The 22,134-nt window shown below is 37.3% G+C and overlaps 1 long non-coding RNA gene across 1 annotated transcript in view; it reads left to right on the top strand.

Annotated features, from left to right (window-relative positions):
• Positions 1–7,108, top strand: part of LOC121673403 — a 32,146-nt gene extending 25,038 nt beyond the window's left edge. The window contains exon 3 of the long non-coding RNA XR_006019203.1: positions 6,114–7,108. This is a non-coding gene — a long non-coding RNA (uncharacterized LOC121673403). The remainder of the gene's footprint in view (positions 1–6,113) is intronic.
• Positions 7,109–22,134: the final 15,026 nt, after the last annotated feature.

Below are 22,134 nucleotides of genomic sequence, written 5' to 3'. Positions count from 1 at the left end.
CGTCACCATTCTTCAAAGAGCAGTGTGGCACAGACACAGTGTCTATTTATGGAGACAGGACTCCTGCTATGTAGAAGCTTGTGTGCGTGTGGGTCCCATCCAAATGTGGATTTGCCAGAGTCATGCACATACACCAGAATCCATGGAATTTCTCCTGACTGCATAATATTGACATAAATGTTACTAAGTCTTATTAAGGTACAATATATATGATACAAGATAGCCTTCTGCCTTCTATTTTGTGGATTAATTTCCAGCTATTTAATCCCTTTTTCATATTTGGTGGGTTTTTTATTTCATTTTTTCCTTCTTCCTAGGCATAACACTTTATTTATATTGGCTTTAGTTTGAAAATTGCTTTTCACAGTTTATCATGACCATCTTGAACACTACTACTGTCCTCCGAAGAGTTTGCACATTTTTTAGTTTATGACACTACTAAATTTCCTCTTAAATCTGAGTTCTTAATTAAACCATGAAGCTGAGCAAGGTCCAGGACAGAAAGTCACTACTGTTTACTTGGATAACAAGTATTATTTGCAGATAACAACGTAGATAAAAGTATGTCAGTTTGGGGCACTGAAGAAGAGGTAATGTTCATTGACCATAGATGTTTGGAGGAATCATGTTTATGCCAATTAAAGAGTCAACAGCCACCAAGCAAGGAAAAGCATGAGGAAAGATGAAAAAAACTACAAGAAACAGAACTTCACACCTTGGTAAGAAACTAGAAGACCTGAACAGGAGGAAAATCTAGTGAAATCAAATAATAGCAAGAAATAATAGTAAGAAAGCAGCAAAGGGAATTAGAGAAAGGCATCCTTTACTGCTGTGCCTCACATGTTTCAAGTTGTTTCTGTAGTCACAGAATAAGAAGGTCAAATCAGATCAAATAAAGCAGGGCACAACTGAACAGCACAATTAGGCCATAGTGAAAAAGTAATTACTTTTCCATCCAGTAGACATTGCATGTTATTTCTTGGAGCTTTATATTATTATCTAAATAATAGACACTAGCCAGAGAAGCAACTGACAATGAATTGGGGAAAACCAGCTAAAAAGCCACAGTCGGACACTGGTGAGTCTTACCATATTTATGTTAACTGACCAAGAAACTGGAAAAATAAAGAATGCAACACAATACTAAAACAGAGTAGTACGGAAAAAAGTATTAAGCTACCAAGACAGGTAAAGTAGCATTCCCTTTGCTTTATCCTCTTAGCATTCTAATCTTTTGACATAATAATTATGATTATGGTATATATCCTGTACTATTGATAGTGTTGGTACATCAGATAACACTAACTCTTTATGGAGTCTTATTTTGACTTCACGACCCTTCTTCCCAGTCATACATTTTTCTCCAGTTTCTTCATAGGACATGATATATAATTCACAATTACATTCACAAGGCATGTGGTCTTCCCATGGATTTGTTGGTCATATATCTTTCTAAAGTGGTTCTCTAAATAAGCCAACTGTTTTGCAGTGCTGAAACAAATCCTTGGTAAACTAAATGACATGGCTCTCTGGAAGTTTGTGGACCTTCTTAAGCTATCCTGCATGACAATATAACTCATTGTTTGAAAAAGTGTGCTGGTTTTGGCTGAGGTAGAATTAATTTTCTTCAGAGTAACAGGTATGGGGCTATGTTTAGAGTTGTACTAAAACCAGTGTTGATTTTATGTAGATGCCTTGTGCTATTGCTGAGCAGCACTTGCACGTGTCAAAGCCTTTTCTGCTTCTCACCCTCCTCACCCACTTTCCTGGACATGGCTGAACACCTGCTCGCCCATGGGAGGCAGTGAATTAATTCCTTGTTTTGCTTTGTGTGCATGCACGGCTGTCCCTATTAAACTGGCTTTATCTCAATCCATGAGTCTTCTCACTTTTTCAATTCTCTCCCCCATCCCACCAGGGGCAGTGAGTGAGCAGCTGAGTGGGGCTGAGCTGCCAGCTGGGGTTATACCATGACAAAAGGTACACCTGTCATTATGGATTCTTTTGGATATGTTATCCTTAATAACATATCTTCATTCAGCATGGCAAGAATTGGTATACAGCACCTGAAAACCAGTAGCACCACTCCACTGCTGATGGAAGTAAAGACCAAAGTAGTGTGAGTCAGCCTCCCCAACGAACAATTGTCTTTCTTCAGAAGCCCAAATTATTTTGTGTTATTTACAGCACAAGAATGGCTACCGAATTCAAAGAAAGTTTAGCAAATCATTCCCACATCAGAGAGAAACCATGCTGTGGTTATACTACATGAATTATTGTTACCCCAAGCCAGCCTTGTGTCTGCACTGCACTATCACTCAAAAGAATCACTTCTAAACAAAAGCAATTCCTTCAGCTCCATCTGCCAGCCCTGGAATCAAGAGGGTTAAAAAAGCTATAATCTATTTCTACCAAGTGAATAGAAAATTAGGATCATTCACTTTTTTTCTCCCTCATGCATCCCTAAGAAAAAAATTATTTCCCTGGAAATTATGATTTCATCAGCTGAACTGAAAATCAAGAAATAGACCACTTTAAATATTCACACCACCTTGATTAAAGCAGGTGTCTCCAAGCTCTATTATTGCAAAGTGATTGTCAGAATTTCCATTGTAAATCTCTTCTCTCCTTTTCACTGGTTTTATACTTATGCCTTGGCTACAAGAGCACATTCCAAGCTGGAATTTAGGCTGGCTGATTATTAAAAAGAAGAGAATTTTCCTTTACAAATTCTATTAAAAGAATTATAGGATTAATAAAATGTTGACTTTTCAGTATGGGGGAAAGACAGGGTTTGTTTTTTTTTTTTACACATACTGGTCCAAAACAGTAACCACGATCCGGTAGAGAAAGCAGAGCTGAAAAATTGACACATTTCCCCAGATGGCAAAGGAATTCTCTGAGCTAGCAACCCGTTATCCTACTTTAATCTGCTTCATTCCTTTCAACTTCTGGAATGGAACAAACAGTATGGGACAGGAAGGGATGTAGTTATTCTGATTACAGAAATCAGAGGCCTCACGATCATACCATTCCTAGTCTTTTATTATGTTTATTCTCCTGCTAGCCTGTGAAGTACAGAAATGTTTTTGTTCATTTCATAGATAAGAAACAAACATAAGAGATTTTCACCTAATAAACTGAAGGTTAAACATCAAGACAGCACCCACTTCTTGTGCTCAGTGTTTAGGTTATGTTCCAGCTAATAAAATCAATTGTCCCAAGACACATACCCAGAGACATATCTAGGCACTGAATATAGACTGTAAATGCTGTTAAGTGAGTACCAGCATCACAGCACCCAGTGACACGTTTTTGGCCTGTGCCTGGGCATGGCTCAGGAGTTAGCATTGGCCAGAGACAATTCCTAGCAGGAGAGAAAGAAGAGTTTAATAGCACTGGCATTAGCTGTTCCCTGTCAGCTGGCCAGAGAACAGTCCCAGACATGTTTCATTTACTACTGCAGAAGAAGCCAAAATGGTCAGCACCAGCTACTACAGTGCATGGGAGCCATGGCTTTGTGCTGAATTACGTCTGTGTTAGCAGCAGCCTTTCTCAGATTTCTCAGAACCCCTCTCAACCCATCATATTCCTCAGCGTTTCACTGTGGCTGAGAGTGTGGTCTTTACTCCTTTTCCATCTATGTTAAGGCTCTATTGATTCTACTGATCACCAGTGTAGCAGCAATTTTTAGTGAAACTATGATAAGTGAAAATTCACGTGTATTGATACATGGGAGGAGGAATGTAACCGCTCAAAGGAATTGGCAAATAAGACCCAGACTGCTTTTTCTGTGCACTCTCTGTAACAACCTTTCATAAGTATTTTATTCTCTTTTAGTAAAGATTCAGTGTTACAGGTCCATAAAATGAAAACATGTGTTCTCTTTAATATGCATTCAGAGTGAAAATCGCTTCACTCACATAAAATCTGATAATTGGACGTTATATAGGGAAAGTCTGAAAAAAGAAATGAAGTATCCTGTGAAGTGGCACTAAAGATGTTTCGCAATCCTAACAGCAGCCACAAAAATGTCTAAGCCATCATCCCCCGCTGGCTTGAGTAAGCACTACGTTTTCCTTACATCTGCATGTAAAAAAACCTTTTAGGACACAAACCTACAGCTGACTGAAATAAGAAAGAAAAAAAAGTAGTGTAAGAGTCTATCATTAATAAAATCCACTGCTCATTCTTTAGTTTGAAAATTATATTCAAAGGGTGATTTTAATTATTAAGCTTGCATGTGATTAAGTGGCGTTGGTGACATTGATTTAAATATAGTTTGCTGTTCAATCCTTTTTAAAGATCTGCTTTCACACAGGAGGGAGATGAACTTCAGCTTCCTAAAATACTAGATGCACACAGAAGGCTTTCCTTCCTCCCACAATCTCCACAAGAGCTGGATTATTTAACACTGGCCCCAACTGCAGGCATCAGAAAGGGATTTTTTTGGTTTTATTCTGAATTCTGTGTACACTTGGTAATATACATTTCATTTAAGCTTTAGCATCCCAACCTACAGACCAGTCAACACTGATGGGAGGCTTTTATCATTCTAAAGAGGTTGAGCTAACACTGCCTCAAAGACAGCTTTCAAAAGGAACAGAATGAAAGTGATGTCAAATTCAAGCCCACAATTGGCTCCAGAAGACCGCTGAGTTTTTTTCTTCTGCCCTCTAAGGTATATAACAAGTAGTATGAAAGTGCCTTAATGTTTAAAACACTAATTTGTTTCAAACTACAGCTTTGAAAGTACAGGGCTGCAGTTTCTATAATGTCATTGAATTCTCTTTATGATACCATTGTGGAAATATTGATGCAGCAATAACTCTCACTAGGATTACATTCTGGCGAGAAGCAAAGCAAAATGCCTGAAGTGATCCCACTGTGTGTTAATCACATAGTTAATTTGTTAAATTTGCATTTCATTTGTTTCTGTAGCTTGGCAGAAATTTTATTGATAAGAAATTTTCTTATTGTTTTGTTTTGGGTTTATGTGTTGGTTTTTTCTCCTTTGTCTTCCAAGAGATTCTGCAGTGATCAATCTATTTTCTGTTCATGACTGTCATAATTACTGGCTGAGAATGTAGCTGAGTAAGAAGAGTTAATGATAGGGCATAGTCTTTTGTGTAGTCTCTTGTGTAATTGTTGCTTTTCTGAGTTCGTAGGTTGCATGCAATTTGCTTTGGTTTTGATCTTATTTTCTTGTGAAATTGCTTTAAGATAAGCCTTTCAATGGTTGGGGGGGGGGGGGAAGTCTTTCTTCTTTGTTTGATTAATTTTCATCCTCTTGATTTCCTTATGTTCCTTTAGAGCAAATGATTGGGGTGAGAATTCTAATATGGGGCCAGGTAGAGAATCCGGCTCTCCTGCTCCCCCCAGCTGTTGAAGAAAAATTGCAGTAGTAATTCAACGGCATCAACTCTGAAACGTACCTGGCACTTCTCTGGCCAGACACCTCACTGAATTAAAACCCATCTCTTTTGAAAAAGAAAAATATTTGCATCAGGACTTAGACACACAGAAACGACAAAAAATCCTGGGTAGCAACAGCTTCAACCCCATGTCTAACCCAGAATAATACATCACTCCATAGGAGAAACTAAAGTTACACCAAACATTTCTCACACAGCTTGCAGCTCACTGGAGCCACGCATGAGCATATCCTTGGCTGGATCACAGTCCATATAAAACACGGGGTGTTGCAAAATGCCTTAGAGTAACAGAAGAGAAGAACTCATGCATGAAATAGCATTGACACTAACTGATTAGATTTCATAGAAAGTATCACTAAATGTCCTACAGAACAGAAAGTCCTTGCTTACGCATATGGGATTCCTATGGAAATATGTATTGCTTATTACCCTTCACTTCACCTAAAGGATCCATACTGCATTTTGTTTTGCCTTAAAGCTGCAACTGTTTTTCAGAGACAACTCCAAAAGACGGCACTATATAATGAATCACCCCTCAGGTATGGAGTTTTGATTGGAGTAAGATCTTGGGACAAGCATTTATCAGAGCAGGAAAGGGAAAATAAGTTGCAACAACAGACCCAGTGTCACCGGGTCTCATAGAGACTTCTGATTTTTCTCTTTTTTTTTTCTCTACAGGAGCAGTCACATACCCATGAACGTTTTTCCAGACAAACTGAGATAGCAATTGCCTCCCTGTTTCATGTTGACTACAGGAATCTTCTTTGGATAAACACAGGGTTTCATCTTTCACTTGTTCCAGACTTCTCTTGCAATTATTTTCACTACTTCAGTCACTGATATTCCTTCTGACACTGACTAATGGATCAGCAAGCTCAGTTTCCATAAGCACAACTGTATTCCCAAGCAAAACTCTGTTCCACTAAGGAAGCCTGGAGATAATTTTACCACTCACTACTGTGTCTGGGAAGGTAGAAACTGTCAAACTCAAGTCAATATTCAATGCTGTGGCATCTCTCCCACAAGAGTATTGAAAATGAGGAAAACTATAGAGAAAAGAGGAAGAAAAGAAGTCCATCTATGTGTCTATGGCATTCCTTTATTCACAGGTATGACACATGCCTGCAGGAGATACTAGATGCTAAGAGAAATCCATTAAGACCTTTCAGCAATTGGAAAGGAGATTTAGGTGCACAGCAAAAGTGTGCCAGAGGCCCATGGGAGGGGATAGTGGAATAATAAAGCGGTATTCTGGGTTCAGCAGTAGCTGGGGTTCAGTCTAGCTGTTAGCATCAATGCTGATTGGTATCAATACAACTTTCAAAGTCTGATGCCACATTTTACTGCAATACAGATATAGTGATTGTAGTATCACTGGTGTGTAATCCCTTTTGTCCACATCCAGATTCAAACCAGGAATAAAGTTCTCTCTAACCTGGGCTGTGACATAGATCCCTGTCCAAAGTCACAGAAACAAGTTCTGAAGCTAAGATGCCAAATTCAGAACTGCAGTCTGGCTAGAACTTAAGTTGATGGAATAATTCAGACAGAACACATCTAATCAATCAAATGATTAAAGAAAGGTCAATCCAAAACACAAACAAAAGACACTACCTATCAGTCCAGTCACAGACAATTGTATGAAAGGGTCCAAAAAGGTTCAGTATTCTTGATTTTTGAATGCAAAATATAAAAAGATTAAAAAAAAAAAAAATTCCACATTTTGTTGTATTGCCCCAAATGCAACAAAGCGTGATTATTTTAATCTTTTGTTATTATCAGAACTACCCAAAAGAATAAAACAAGAGAAGAAACTCTTTGTCCATGTTCATAGAAAATATGATTAAAGAAGGATTTTTAAAATAAATCATTAGAAAGATGTCACATTTTAGTCTACACTGGAAAATGTCCTACAATATCAATAGTAACCCTATTATTACGATCACTCTGTAATGAAGGATGTGCTAAACCAGTATATTGGGAGAAAAAGTGTCCACTACTTGTAAACTCATATCTGTTGTACATAGAAGAAAATGCCCTAAAGAAAACTCCTAAAACATAGTTAATTAACATATAAACCACAAATGTCAGAGTGTCATAAATATTCAAGTAGTGATGGATAGTGGGATAAACCCTGAGTGCATGCCATAAGTTTTTTATCTCCATAGCTATCTTGAGTTGGATATTTACAGTAAATTACAGCTGCACATGCTTTACTCCAGAGCCATATGTTTTATTATTCAACCAGATGTAAGCCATAAAACTGTTTTATCTATTTTGCGGTTCAGCGTAGTACTAATAAAATAAACTACAAATACCTGACTTATAGCTTTGCTGGCATTTTTGCACTCCAGTGAAGTGCAGTGCCAATGCCTCATGCAGTGAAAGTGATCTAAGAAAATCATATGTTCTTCCCATTTCTTATACTTGCATAAGGACCTTAAATATTTGAATGAACAGTGTTGAGCTATAACTTGTTCTTTTATTGTTTTTTATCACATGGGCTATCACCATCACTGATAATTCATTTTTGTTTCCTGCAGATTGGACAGAACTTTCTAAGGCGCCTGCACTCTGTCTTGGCATCTACATCATTGATTTTCCTTAAGCACTTCAGTGTCACATCAAATTACTAGAATAGACATACATCCTAGGAAGGACAAACTTATACATAAAAAAGATAATGTTGTAATTAACAAGACATTCCTCTGTCATTCTTTTTTTTTTTTTTTTTTTCATCTATCATATTAAACCTTGGACACAAGAATCAGAAAGTATGAATTTATCTTGCCACTATTTTAAGCACCTTTAAGCACCTGTGAAAGCTGCCTTAAGTGCAAATAAAAATGTTCTCCATTTATGTCAAGTGTGTTGGAAGACAAATTCAGCTTTCATATAATCATTTTTGCCAAAAAGAAGCAGTCTCAGAGGTTTTAGAATCCTATTTTTGGTGTGGAATGTGACCATAAGCAACACAGTATATAACCCCAGTTAGAAAAGACATAAAGAATGTTGTGAAAAGATTGCAAAATGCAGCCAATTTTCTGAAAGTTTTTAGATACACTGCTGGTCTTGGACTAATATGCTGTCTCAAGATTGTCATGGACATCTGTTAATAAGTCTCTCTAGCCCAACAACATTCATTTGACCCTCAAAATGCATAACCTTAGCAGACTAATGAGGAACTGAATGCTGAATGTTTATCAAAGGGGACTCTCTTCCATTCCATCCACCTCTTGCATACTTTCAAAGAATTAATCTATTTTAACAAGGGACCCTCTCCCTATTCTATGGCCCCAATTCAATCTCTAAAACAGGGGATTAAATCCAACATTCTGCAAGTCGAAATTAAAGTGGTCTTGGTTGTTGTTTTTCAAGCTACTCTGAGTGTTAATTGGGATAAAATCTGCAGTTTCTGGATTACTATTCACATTTCGATTAACAGAGGAGGAAAACTTTGTCAGAAGTACCACAAGGACTAAGGAAAATTAAATCTTTTAACCCTTTTTCAACACAGTGAGCAGGTATCACTAAGAGGAACACAGACAATTTAAAATGCTTTGATTTCTGTGTACAGAATAATAAAGCTGAAGAAAAAACAAAGGACTGTGTCATATTTACTCCTCAAAATCCTCCAGATTTCATTATGATTGATTAAAAATAATTGAGCAGATGTTACAGGCAGTAGTGCTTTTAAACCCTTTGTGCTTAGATTTAAATCTGATATAATGCAGATAAAGAAAGTATGAAAAATTTCATATCGTGGTCTACAAGTATGTATAAAATGTAGGAGCTGTTTAGATACTTTCTTAGGTCCAATGCTTTATCATTTTTATGTTGCTGCTGAAAGGATAAGGTCTCAACTGTGAGTTCCTATGATAAACACATTTTCTTTTGGCTCGTGAGTCATAGACAATGTAAAAAGACATTTTGCTCTCAAAAAACCAATATTGTGAACATCTGGTTCATACCCTTCTTAACAAAATTTGTTCCACTGCTCTATTACATATAAACATCTGTCATTTATATCAAGCAGTTGACAAATGCTCTATCTTGAATTCAAAGAACTGTAGTGCTATATCGTTAAGTATCTTTTTTATACAAAATGAAAACTGTTTGTTTGTGTTGAAGACTGAATTCTACTCAACAGAGCTGACTTTTTTATCAAATGAGAAAATGGGTTAAATTCATATCAGGAGTCTTAAATTTTCTTTCTCCTGACAACTGTATGTAATTACTGTAAATCACTCTTCACATAAAAGACAATGACATGCTACTGGCTGACACTATGTGGATACTGTTTAGTGAATGGCTTTATCTACCTAAAAGACTGAAAATTTTGAGAAGTTCCAGAGTTTTCCAGATATTTACTGTTTGTGAATTAATTTCTTTTTAAAAGGCAGTTTTCTGCTGTTTTTCAGCACTATGAGGTTGCTTTGTTCCTTTGTTTTGTTTGAAAGGGATGACCACATCCATGAGCATGAGTCATACATTCTAGGAAACATTTTTCCTCCAGAGGTGTGGAATTGTTTCTGCTTCTCCTTTTTGGAATTTGGAGGCCCACAAAATCAAAACTGGGGGCAGCTATCACTCATTTTTGAAGCGTCCCAATGAGAGCAATACAAACACAATGAGATCACTTGATTTTCCTTGAGGCCAGACGGCTGTTGTGTGGTCCCCCCTGCACTCTTGGAAAAAGCAACCTCTTCTACAAGGATAGGAAAAACTCTCAGGAGGCTTCAGCCAGGGTCACTACAAGATCCTGTCTCCTTGTGTATTTGAAGTCAGAACTGGGACCCAAATAGGAAAGGCTTTCTGCAATATTGTGATTCATGACTACAGGAAAAGAATCCAAAATCTAAGTGTGACCTCCAAAACCAGCTGGTTTGAGTAGAGTCCACTATTAAGAACAAGTCAAGATGTGTAAATGAGGTGTCTCTTTCTCTCCATTGACTGTACAGACTAAACAGAATGTCACCTGGCAACAATTAATAGAAAAATGGATTGCATTTCCTAAATGAGGTGCATAAAGCGGGCAGTCTGCACCTGGCTGTATGAGCTTTAAATTTGCCATCTTTATTCACGATGTATGAAGTATTTTTCATAGCTTTGCAGGACAGGCATTGCACAAGACGTTTGTAACTAGCTGAAAACAAAGAAACCCTGTGATTCACTGAGAAAAAGGATATTTAGTTAGATGCATGACAGACCCAGAGGCAACTTCAGAGCTGCAAATGCAATTACTGCTGGCCAGAGGCATTTGCTTTTTACTTAAAAAAATAAAAAAAAAGGTCTGTTCTGATTTGTCTGATTTCTGTCCAGAGGAGAACAACATAAAACATGTTCAGTCTTAGGAGATCTGTAAGATCCTCCCTAAAAAGAGAACAGATTTGGAAAGGATCCTTTTACCTACATATGCAGCCTAAAAAGATAATTTAGTCATCCTCCTGCCCTTATTATAACAGAATGAATATTGCTTTTTCATTGCAAGATGGGCAAAAAATATGAAACAATTTGATATGCAGCCTGTACTAACATTGGGAAGGCCAAATCTAGTGTCCTAATGAAATCTATTGAAATATAAAAATGGTGTGTTTATTAATAAGGCAGAACATTATTAGATTTTCTTATTGAGCTAGAGCATTTCAAGGCCATTTGGGGCAGGGAAAGCGAGCAATGCCTTTACAGTACATTCTTTGTTTCCTTAACACTGATCACCTGTCATACTTGATTCCCACAGTGGACCTTTTATAGCAATTTGCTATTCTGACCTTTGCATACATTTTTTGCAAGCTTTACTCTGGGACCGTTTAAGCTGGGATGGGTGGGCATATGCTGAGTAGGGTAGCAATGAGTAAGGAAGGATTACATTTCAGTTGTGAACTGGCTGCATCTCTTGAACCATTCATTACCAGACTCCCTAACATTTGGGTTTTCAAAAGGTGATGATTTTTTGTGTGGAAAAGGGTATTTTGTTGGCTGGACTCCACTGAAGCATACTTTCAACATTAACTCCCTATTGGCAGCAGTTTCTGCTTATGATTTGCTTTAATGAACACCAGTTTAAACTGGGTTAATAATAAAGTCTGCTGGAGAAAGTTTAAACCCCAGCACACTTTATACAAGCCTGACCCAACCAGAGCTCATGTACTATGAGCAACTATGCAAAAGGACTTTTCTGGGTGTGGGAGTTGGATATGGTGGATATGGTAAGAATACATGAGCAAAATTAACTTTTTTTTCATTTCTTTTTTCTTCCTGTTACCTCAGTTCTCCATCTCCCTAATCACTGCATGCAGCCACACCTTCTGTCTCTCTGACTCTGTGGATGTCTCCCATTTGCTGTGACCTCTTCTACATCCTCCACTGATCTCAGTTCCCTCATGCTCCATTTACCTCCACTCAACATCCTGATCGCAAAGCTCTTCATTGTCCACCAGACATGTCTTTTCATCTTCCTCACATATTTCTGTGGTTTCCTAAATCCTCCCTCTCACATCTTAGGCCAAACAGCTGGAACAAAAAAAAAGGAGCAGCTTCTAATTGAAAGCCTCCAATTGTAAATATCATATATTTAAAAACAACTTGTTAAATGTTCCTAATTAAATGCCCTCATAATACTGAAAAGTCATCCTTACCAAAACCTACAGAAAAAAGTCAAAGCTAAATTGTTATGATTATTACTGATGTCATTAACTGAAAATACATTTTTCATTAAAACTAAACCACAAGCAAGTATTATAGGACCAATAGCTTTATTCTGAATTTTACCTAGCTACACAGAACTAAATTTAGAATAAAGAATTCTTTTCATATTCTGGAAAAAAGAAAGTAGTTGTGATGAAGTTTGTGAATCAGCAGGCAATCAGCTTTACAACAGGACACCAGCTAAACCCCTATTGATAGAGTGCCCATATCATTCTGCATCTGGTTTGTATCAGTGTTGCATTTCTAATTAGACCTTGCCAATCCATTTGTCAGTACTGCTCTAAAAGTGACACGGTTGAAATTTTTTTTCTATAGAGATATCTGCCAGGATTTCATGCATTTTGATTTAAAATAGGTTAAAGCAATCATGGGTTGTGGAATTCTCTTTGGGAATAGTAACCATTAAAAACTGAAGACAAAATTGAATAGGTTAAGCATTAAATATGAAGGGACAGATTTCCAGATAACAAAAATTGTTACTATTATTCCACTGATACCATTAAGGCTGTATTGATCCAACTCTGATGAGAATTTCCTGAAAAGTAGTACCACATCCTGCAGCCACAAGGAACACTGGAAAAAACAGACCTGTCCCTTACCAGAATCCACTTTGCTTACGAAAGGAAGTTATTTCTTTGTAGCTTTATATTAAATTTTATTCTTGTGAATATTTCTCTCTGAGTTACCTTCAACTCCCTTGGAGCCTTTTCCCTTTGAAATGCAAGGATCTCAGTGTTTCATTATTGCAAGGAACAATTCTTTTATGCAATTTAAATGTATAACTAAGCACTTGGATCTCAAACCTTGGGAGTGCGGTATTGAAACAGTGAAAGTTCTTTCTTGAATACATAACCCATTTCAATTATACATATAGTGACTCCATTTAGTTAAGAAAATAAAGCAACACATTTTATTTGCTAGTGTGCTATTTATTCTTTCTTTTCCTTCTTTCTACTGCAAACATCTCTCTCTATGTACTGCCTTGTTTAGTAACATTAACAGATAAGCCTGTGTAGTCTGGAAATCCTGCCTCCAGGATAAGGGGAGAAAAAAGGCTGCAAAGGGCTCAAAAGAAGCTGCAAATATGGAGACCAGTCGTGATATTTCTAATGCATCAGCCATGTAATTGCATTAATTCAATACAATGATTAAAGAGCTTTGGAGCAATGCTACTGCCTCATCCAGACTGACTCTGATTAAGCCACAGAGTAGTGATAAAGTGTTATGGATCAAAGATGATAAGATACAGGTCAGGGAAGAAAATAGGTTCAAAAGATTTAGAAACATATTTAGATGCTCTGAGGAAAAAGCAAATGTGTTATATATGTTATAGAACAGATTGTTATGTGGCATTACAAATCTGTCATTAAATGCATACTTTAAGGGACACTGATAATGGATAATTTAAAGATTTTATTTAAAATTATTTTAAGGAAGAAAAAATAGTTTGATTGGAATTTAAACATCAGTCTCTTACACATACAACTTAAATGACTAAATTTAAACTGGTTAACTAGCTCAACTTCTGAATGATCTAAAATCATTGGTGGATTTAAGGAGGCATCACAGAGTCTGTAGCACATTCCCCTATTAATACCAAAACTCTGCTGTTGACTTTGGGCAGCCAAATCACCCCAACTTGATTTTTCAGGGCTGCACAGGATTAATGATAATTGTATTCCTTCCTGACTACAAACATCTTGCTCAAAATCATAAAAATTAAGGCAGTACATTAAGCTCAAAAACTTAGCAGAATCACAAGTCCTGAAAATCAACAGACAAGACCAGGAACGTTATTTCAGATTCCCTTTATTTGCTGCCTGAGTTCAGAATAGTGCCTTCTTTTGAGAGGAAGTAGTCCAGAAATAGAGTGAGGAAAGGTGGGCACCTTGAGGAGCCAAGATATGGCTGGTGACTGTAGTTTCCTGTATGCATGAAATGGCCATGAAATGAGATGGGTCTCTGGAGAAGTCAACACGTAACTGGCATGCTGGCAAATACACTTTTTATTTCCTGTTTTTTTGTGGATAGAAGTTCTCTGGACTGTATATTAATATGGAGAGTTCCTAATATTTCCCAGTAAATTGCTTACCTCCGTATTTTTAAAAAGGATTCAGTGGGAAAGGACTACTGCATAAAGGAGAGAGTAGGCTAAATCATGATGAGGGTTTATGAGCAGCCACTGACATAACAAAATTTATGTACTAGCAGCTGCTATAGGTGAGAATTTATATTCCAGAAACAGTAGTTCTACATCATAAGCTTGCTCAAGGGTTTTCCAATGGAAGCTTCTTGGTTATACAGTTTTTCTTGTGATATATGGCTGCAAAAAAAATTACCAGAATCATCTTTCTTCTATTATTTACTTTACAAATTTCCAGTTGCTTCAGATCTTTTCAGGATACACTCTTCTAACAAATGAAGTGAACCTAAATAGTGGGGTTTTGTTTTTTGAGAGTTATCCATCAGTTGCTATTGTTGCATCCTCAGTTGATGCTAAATTCTGCACCCTTCCCACAGGAAGGGAAATAAAGCGAAAAACACCATGACATAAAATTAGAATAATACTACACAGAAGGCCCAAAAATGAGCCATGTTTGAAACTGTTCAGGGAAGCCTGTGCCCATTTTAAAACCCACTGTTCAGCCAAGTACAGCTGTGATGTCTTTCTCAGCATACTTCAGCAATCCGAATTACATGTTCTAACTTTGACCAAGCTATACTCCAGGGAAACCTGGGGTCGAGCCAGTGAGGAAACCTGGTGTGACTGAGTGAGTGTGGGGTGTGTAGCTGGGAAGGGGCCTCAGTCCCAGCTCAGGTGGTTGAGTGTGACTGCCAGAGGGGCTCCTGGATGAGGAAGTTTCCCTAACACAGGCTATGGCTCACTGAAATTACACTAGTGCTTGTTACACTATAAGCAGTTTCTAGCCTATTTTAACATCTCTTCTAAGTAGCAGTCATGCTCCTTTAGATGTAGGACCTAAACCATGCTTTTTTTCTGACAACTGAAGGAGTATAGCACAACATAGTGTGGCTGCAGTCTTAGTCACTGCATAGGTGGGGTTTGGAATTTTTAACATTAGGTTTATCCCCTGAAATTGCTCCTATTTGGAGCTTTCTTATGCTTAGAAGAGCTAATCCCACTGCTTAAAAGGCTGTATAGAGGAATACATGCTTTGTATATAATTATTCTCTTCAGCAAGTTGCCTGGTGAAAGTTATGATGTTGAGACCTCAAGGCACTGCACAGCAGTTTTATTAATATCTGGGTGAGTACCTCCAGAAGCAGAGTAAAATGTCTCTTCCTAGTGTTCTCTTGCATGTCTCTCTGGTGAGTGAAGAGCTAATTTCAATCACCTGTAATTTTTCATTTTCCCACTGCATGTCAAATACATCTCTCATTACTTTTTTTTTTCTTTTCTTTTTTTTTTTTTTCTTTTTTACTTTTGTTCCAGGCAGAGATGTTGGTATTGAGAAGATCAGCAGCACATGACAGAATCCCTGTTACAAGGAGGAAGAAAAAGTGAATTATGTAGTTAGCTATACTGGTCTGTAGGTTTCCATTAAACAGATGTCTCTGGCTTGCTATTATTCACTATAATTGCAGTGTCTGGAAAGTTGCCTTTCCCTTGAGACTAATCTATTTTAAGTTCAATGGATCAGGGGAAGCTTTTGAAAGATTTGTAAAATTCTTTACACTTGACTTCTTAAGTCCAAGGAAAGACAATACTATGTACTGTGCATACTTCTTAGTGAAGAATTTATTAGAATATTTGTTTGAGTCAAATTCTTGTGTGAATTTCCACAGACAATGGATCACCACACACACAATTATATAGGCAGTAATTGTTTTCGGAGATGGCATTTAGAAAAAATTAGCTAATTTTAGTTACAGTGGTAATCATAATCTTTCTGTTTTTCTATATTACCCATGTTTTCCCACCAGCTATGGCAGAACTATCAGGGCAGTCAAAGGCTGCTGCAAAGTTTCAGGCTTGCTCTGAAGGAAAGAATGTTATACTTTAGGGCATTTTCAGCATTTTGTCCAAATACGTAAGATATAAATAGGCTAAAGAACTATTCCTTTAGCTCTTATTTAGGCTCATTTCTTCACAGAAATAGCTTAGAGACTATTAGAAGCTCTAAACTAATTTAAAACAGAAAATTTAAAAAACCTTTGGAAGAGGATACCCATCATGCCCTGAAATCTCTAGTGGGCAAAATAACATCTTTCTTGCCTACAAATTCAAACTATGGCAACCCCATTAAATACACTAACCAAATGACAACTGGAGAAGTAATCTTCTAAAATCTCATTTCTGTAGCTGTTGTAACATCTGTGACTACTGTAATCTCTGTTCAGGTCTCAAAATCAACCTAAGATTCATACAAAACATCAGTGGCATAACTACACCCTATTTACTCCTCTGAATACCATATATCTTAAGATAATGCATTATCTTCATGGTCAATGCCAGTAGAAGGAAAAAAAAATCAGTGGTTTAAATTTTTTTCATCTAAAGTCAAGAGTGACCAACATTGTAGCTTTCACTGCACAACAAAAAATGACACATAAGAGGAACAATTCTTGGCCCATAGCATTGACTACATTAATTCCTGAGTCAGAGAAAGGAAACAAGTAAAAACTATTATACATGTTGCTTAATCATGACTGGAAGGTGCATATCTGCCCTGTAAAAAGAACCATGTAAAAAAACCTAAGAATATTTCCTTTCAGTCTTTATAATGGAGACTTTTCAGACTCCATCTCGCTTTCCTTTTTGGGGTTGCCTAGGAAGACCATACAATAAGAAGCCTAAGGGATATTTAGAAAGCCTGGTGTTAAATATGTCCATAAATAGGCAGTGAAGTACATCACCTGCATTCCAGGTGATAAGCCTTGAAATGCACCCAGCCTTCTTCTAAACAGCTGTGCTCAAAAATAGGAGCACTGGGGAATACTCCGTATCTGGGGTCCTTTCTCTAGCACCTTAGCTTAAGCACAGCACTTATACCTCTTTTTGAAAGAAGAAAATTACTACACTGAAAGACCGATATTAAATCTGAACCTCTGAACCCTGATTTAACAAAAAACTACACCTTTCCTTCTCTTAGAAAGCACCACTGTACACCTCTTCTTGAAAGGGCACCGAGACTTTCGCCCTGAGGTGATGCAAAGGCAAACTACAACCTTCCACCAGTGATCTCACAAAAAAAATCTATATTCAACTGCTTTACACTCAGGCTGGAAAAGGCTGCATGAGCATGCCCAGTCTTGCCTGAGCATGCTGGTTACAGTCTGTTCTGTGGTGCCTTTGGCTGCTCCAGAGGCTTGCAAAAGGCACAGTATCTGAGTCAAATACTGAGATCACTGTAGAGGCATTTTCTATGGCCAGTGTCCTCTGTGTAGACTTTCCCAGCTTTCACACAGCTTATGACAGACTATGGTAGGAATGAGAAGGGTGCCTACCACATCACCCCTGAGCAGTGGTAGCAGTCACAGCTGAACATCAGACCCATCACATTCAGGGATTACCACCATCAAACCCATAGAAATATGGTACTTGAATTTTTGGGTTTTCACAGGAAAGCAAGGTTCCTTCATTCCCCTGTTTGGGTAGATGCACACTGAACACATTTGCTCAACCTGTTCCTGCATTCCCGCCAGCAGTGCCTCACACAGCGCTTGTGCCGACAATGCTTTTAAAGGCATTCTTCCATTCCGTAAGCATCAAACTTCTTTGCAGACCATTCCTCCTCCTTTTCTTTTACGGGCGTATCCTCCGTTAGCTCAACAGGTTTCTCCATATCTGCCTGTGTGAGCAAGCCAGACTTTGAGGACTTTGCTGTTTCAAGAGACCAGGATGATTGACTGCAACAGCAGTACAGTAATGGAAGGAATCACTAGGGGGATGTTGGAGCAGACAGCTGTTATATTATTTTGAACAGGCAGTTTTCCTTATAAATATTTACTGCATTGAAAAACAGACAGCTATTGTAGCAGCGATCTGGAAAAAATTTTGAAAAATGACTGGGATTTTCCCTGTGAGACCAACATCAAAAGCTGTAACTAAATATGCTTATGGTCCAATATTGTATAAAATTTGGGCTCAACCTGTATTTAGGAAAAACTTCAGTGAAACACTGTGTTTTTTATGTGAGGAGGTCAATGCAACTTTTGTTTGAACAAGTATTTCAGTACTCCTACCTATTGTTCACAAATTTTACTCAACCTGAGACACATGCCCAACAAAATTGGCCAAATGCCCCTTTGAAAAAAGGCAGCTTCACAGCCCTCATGGAAGCTGGCTTGGTTTACATCAGTGGAAGATTTGATCCAGAAGCAGAGATCAGTAAATTTATTAAGAAATCATTTAAATACTTTTTCTGAAACGTTGCTGCTGCTACTTTTATCATCGACTCCTGAACATCTTAAGTAGAATAAACCATTTCTAATGGACACACCAAACAAAGATTTTTTGAAAAAAAATCACACTATTAAATTTCAAGAACTAAATATTTGAGAGAGCCATAATTGAGTTGCTGTTGCTGATGTTTTAAAATTGGCTCCTCCGTTATGTAAAATGCTGTACCTATGAGATAATTGACTTTTCCTGTAATTAAACCTGCAATTAAAAAAATGTTATCACCACCTAAATAACTGCTAGGGAAACAATTGGATGAAAAGACGAGCTGCAAGCCAACGAATGGTCTTTTCTCAGAGTGTGAATAACAACAAGGTTTCATAGTCTGTCAGTCCCAGTACCAGCAAGCTTGTCTTTGAAAACGCTTCCATTTTTCAAGCTGTTAGAGGGATTGCTATAGATCCTGGGGGCATATGCCTGAAAGAAAGATCATAATTCAGCAATAGGAGGTCTGCTTATCTCACTCAACAGTGAGCTGGCAGAGGACGAGCCCCACGCTTTGTTTACAGGGGGAATAAACAGCATACCTTCCTGGTGCCTGCGTGGGCTGTGAACCTCCTCGGTACAGAGGTAATGGAGGGATGGAAGAGCAAGGCACAGACCACGGGGAAAAAACTGGGCATAAGTATGTAGGTGTGTAATTAGTGGGATTCTTCACACCTTCAAAAAAGAAAAAGAATCTGACTCGTCCTTACAGTATCCCTTGATCTCTTTGTTAGACTGTATTTGTAGGTTTCTATTGAAATGTCATTCAGGAAATACCATTCAGCTTCCCTTGACACACAAAGAGGGAGGACAGTATTAAGTGACCTGTGTGGTGAAAGGAAAGCTGTGACTCAATTTTATATTATTTCTAATTAAATTCAGATAATTACAAAAGAGATAGGAAAATGGGAAGAGAAGGGGAAAGAGAGAAAGAGGAGAAATTAGATCCTATTTATAACACACTTTTCATAAATTCTGCTATGCCTACTTATTTTGAAGTGAATTGGTCTACTTGTAAAATATTCCTCTACAGAAACCACAAAGGTGCAGGAGAGGTTAAACTGATTATAACAACACTATAATGATTTAGCTAGTAAGAACCGGTCATTTCACCCTTTTAGCAGAAATATATTTAAAATCTAATTACAATGGTGTATTTTAATTTGGAGTTACAGGTGACGTTCACCAGATAGAAAGATCAGTAATTACCCTAGCTGACTGCTACAAAACCAAGACAACCAAACCAAAGAAGTGTTCGCTGAAAAAGAAACAGAGAATTTAGACGTGACAACACTATTGTATAAAATAGTGATACACTGTGCCTTGACTTCTGATTTTCTCCATACATTTCTAAATAGTTTCCTGTTTGGATATTACAGGAAAATAGATTGAAATAAAAAGTATTATATTTAAATGCATCACCTTCTACAAACTGAAGATAAAAGCTATTGTTTATATTCTGCTACCTATGGTCCAAAAGATAATCTGACTTGAACACGCATGTAAAGGTCTTTAAGAATTTGACAAAGTAAATATTTCTATTTTCCTTCACTTTTTTTACCCCATCAAAGCTAAATGAATGTAAAGCAGTTTTAACTGTTTTAAATAATCAGCTTGCCTGTCTCAGTTCTTCATGAAAGATAATGAGGTGTATTTGATCAAAAGGTTCATTAAAAATGATTGCATAAAAAAAAGGAAAGTCATTCCAAACAGTGTTGCTAATTGGAAAAGATGAGTTGACGTATGACTAAAGTTTGGATCCAAGTTCAGAGTCAAAGAAAATATGTAACAATTTGTTTTCCCATGTGTAATAGTTTGTGTGATGTTATGACATTAACGAGTCCCTCAGTTATAACAACTTTCATTTTACTGTGTGATGTTGGAATAATTTACATTTTTCAAAATTACATTTGAGTTTCTGAGTATGAATTACCCAAGAAAATAATTTACTGTTTAGAAGTCGGTGTTTCTAATAACAAAACAAGTGTTGAATCACTTCATTTTTCAGCATCAGTCATATTCTTCATATGATTTCTGAATTGAGCATGTCATATCACTGATACCCCTTTTGAATTGAATTAGAGGGAAAACGGTAGCTGGAGAAAGTAATTACTTTTCATGTTTCATCTGCATAGCTAATGTCAACAGAGTAACAAAATACTATGCTTTCTTTAACTCATGATAGGCAAATATTGTTTGAATAGCCCTCCAAACCTCACAGAAGCCACACCTCTGATTAAGATTCGCAGAATTGACTATCATGTACCATCCTTACCTTTTCAGAGGAAAGCAAGCCTTGTCTTTTCAGCCATAATGAAAAGGTATTGCTGTAATAAGAACACTCACAGGTTAACATTTAAGATACCCAAAATAATCAGGTAAGGTAGATGGGAGGGTAAAAGGAGAACACAGAGTCAAAAGGAGATCTCCTCTGAAACCTACAGCTGGATTTCAGCCTATAGAGACAGTATTACAGAAGGAACATATGCTGACTAAAATTTACTTCCTCTGCAAATTACATAGTGCTTTCGAGTACAGGTGGGCAATAGGGCTGTGAGTTCCCCTCCAAAATCTATCCATCCTAAACACCTTGTCGGGACAGAATGAATGGCATATCTCACTCCATTACTCTACAGGAATTTTAGATAGCAAACTTAAACCAGACTCCTCACTTCTGCACAGCTGATGGGTGAGATGAATCCCGAGTCCTCTGAGCTCTTTTTGGGGGGTTTTGCAACAAGTCACCAATGTTCAGTTAGCTGCTCAGGATCTATGGAATAGATAAGAGAATGGGTTGGTTTTTAATGATCGGCTTAGGTGGGGCTTGGGGAAAACAGTCAAAGCTTCAGCTTGATCAAACAAAGTTGTGAAGGTACTATTTATCTTGTGCAGACAATGTGTTTGACTACTAGAAAAGGAAATTATGCTTTTTTAAAAATTGCATCTCTGATATGCATCAGCTACCTTCTCTGTTAAATGTGTGCACCTTGAGGTTCTGCTGGATTGTTCAAGACTAACTTTAGAAGTTTGTAAAGTAGTCAGTTACTTTAGAAAGAAATGTTATTAACTGCTGTGTCTTTAAGAGATGGGAGTGTATTCTCTATCAAAGACTCTAATCAAGAAACAACAAAGAAAAATACTGGGAAGACAACATTTGTTCTGCCTTTTTCAAGTAGTTGTTGTATCATGTAGTAACAACTGATACTGTGAAGAAAGTAGGAAATTAGGTCACATACTATTTTTCAAGTTAAATTCCACAGGAAATAAAGTCAATTCTAATGGGTTTTAGCACCCAGAACCTGGCTGTTCATTACCTTGCCCTTGAGTGACGGTACTGTTTTGAATGCAGTTTGTACAAGGTAATGACGATACAAGACAAAAGAGTGTAGAGTTCAGTTATTGCATCCTAAAATTTTGAATCTGAAAAAGTCTCTGTATATACAATTCTTTCTCCCAGAATATTCAGAGAGGGCATAAATATTATCAAACAAGCATTAGACAGAATAACCTACAGGTAGAAATGGTACTGCTGATTCTTCTTTGAGGAAAGAAAAAAATATTGATGGAATGTATCAGTTGGTG

The sequence above is a fragment of the Corvus kubaryi genome, unplaced genomic scaffold (assembly GCF_017639235.1).
Source record: "Corvus kubaryi isolate FWS band 111438036 unplaced genomic scaffold, C.kubaryi_AGA036_p1.0 65381, whole genome shotgun sequence".
NCBI lineage: Eukaryota > Metazoa > Chordata > Aves > Passeriformes > Corvidae > Corvus > Corvus kubaryi.
The sequence above is the reverse complement of the archived record's forward strand: the minus strand, read 5'-3'. Positions and strand labels throughout refer to the sequence as shown.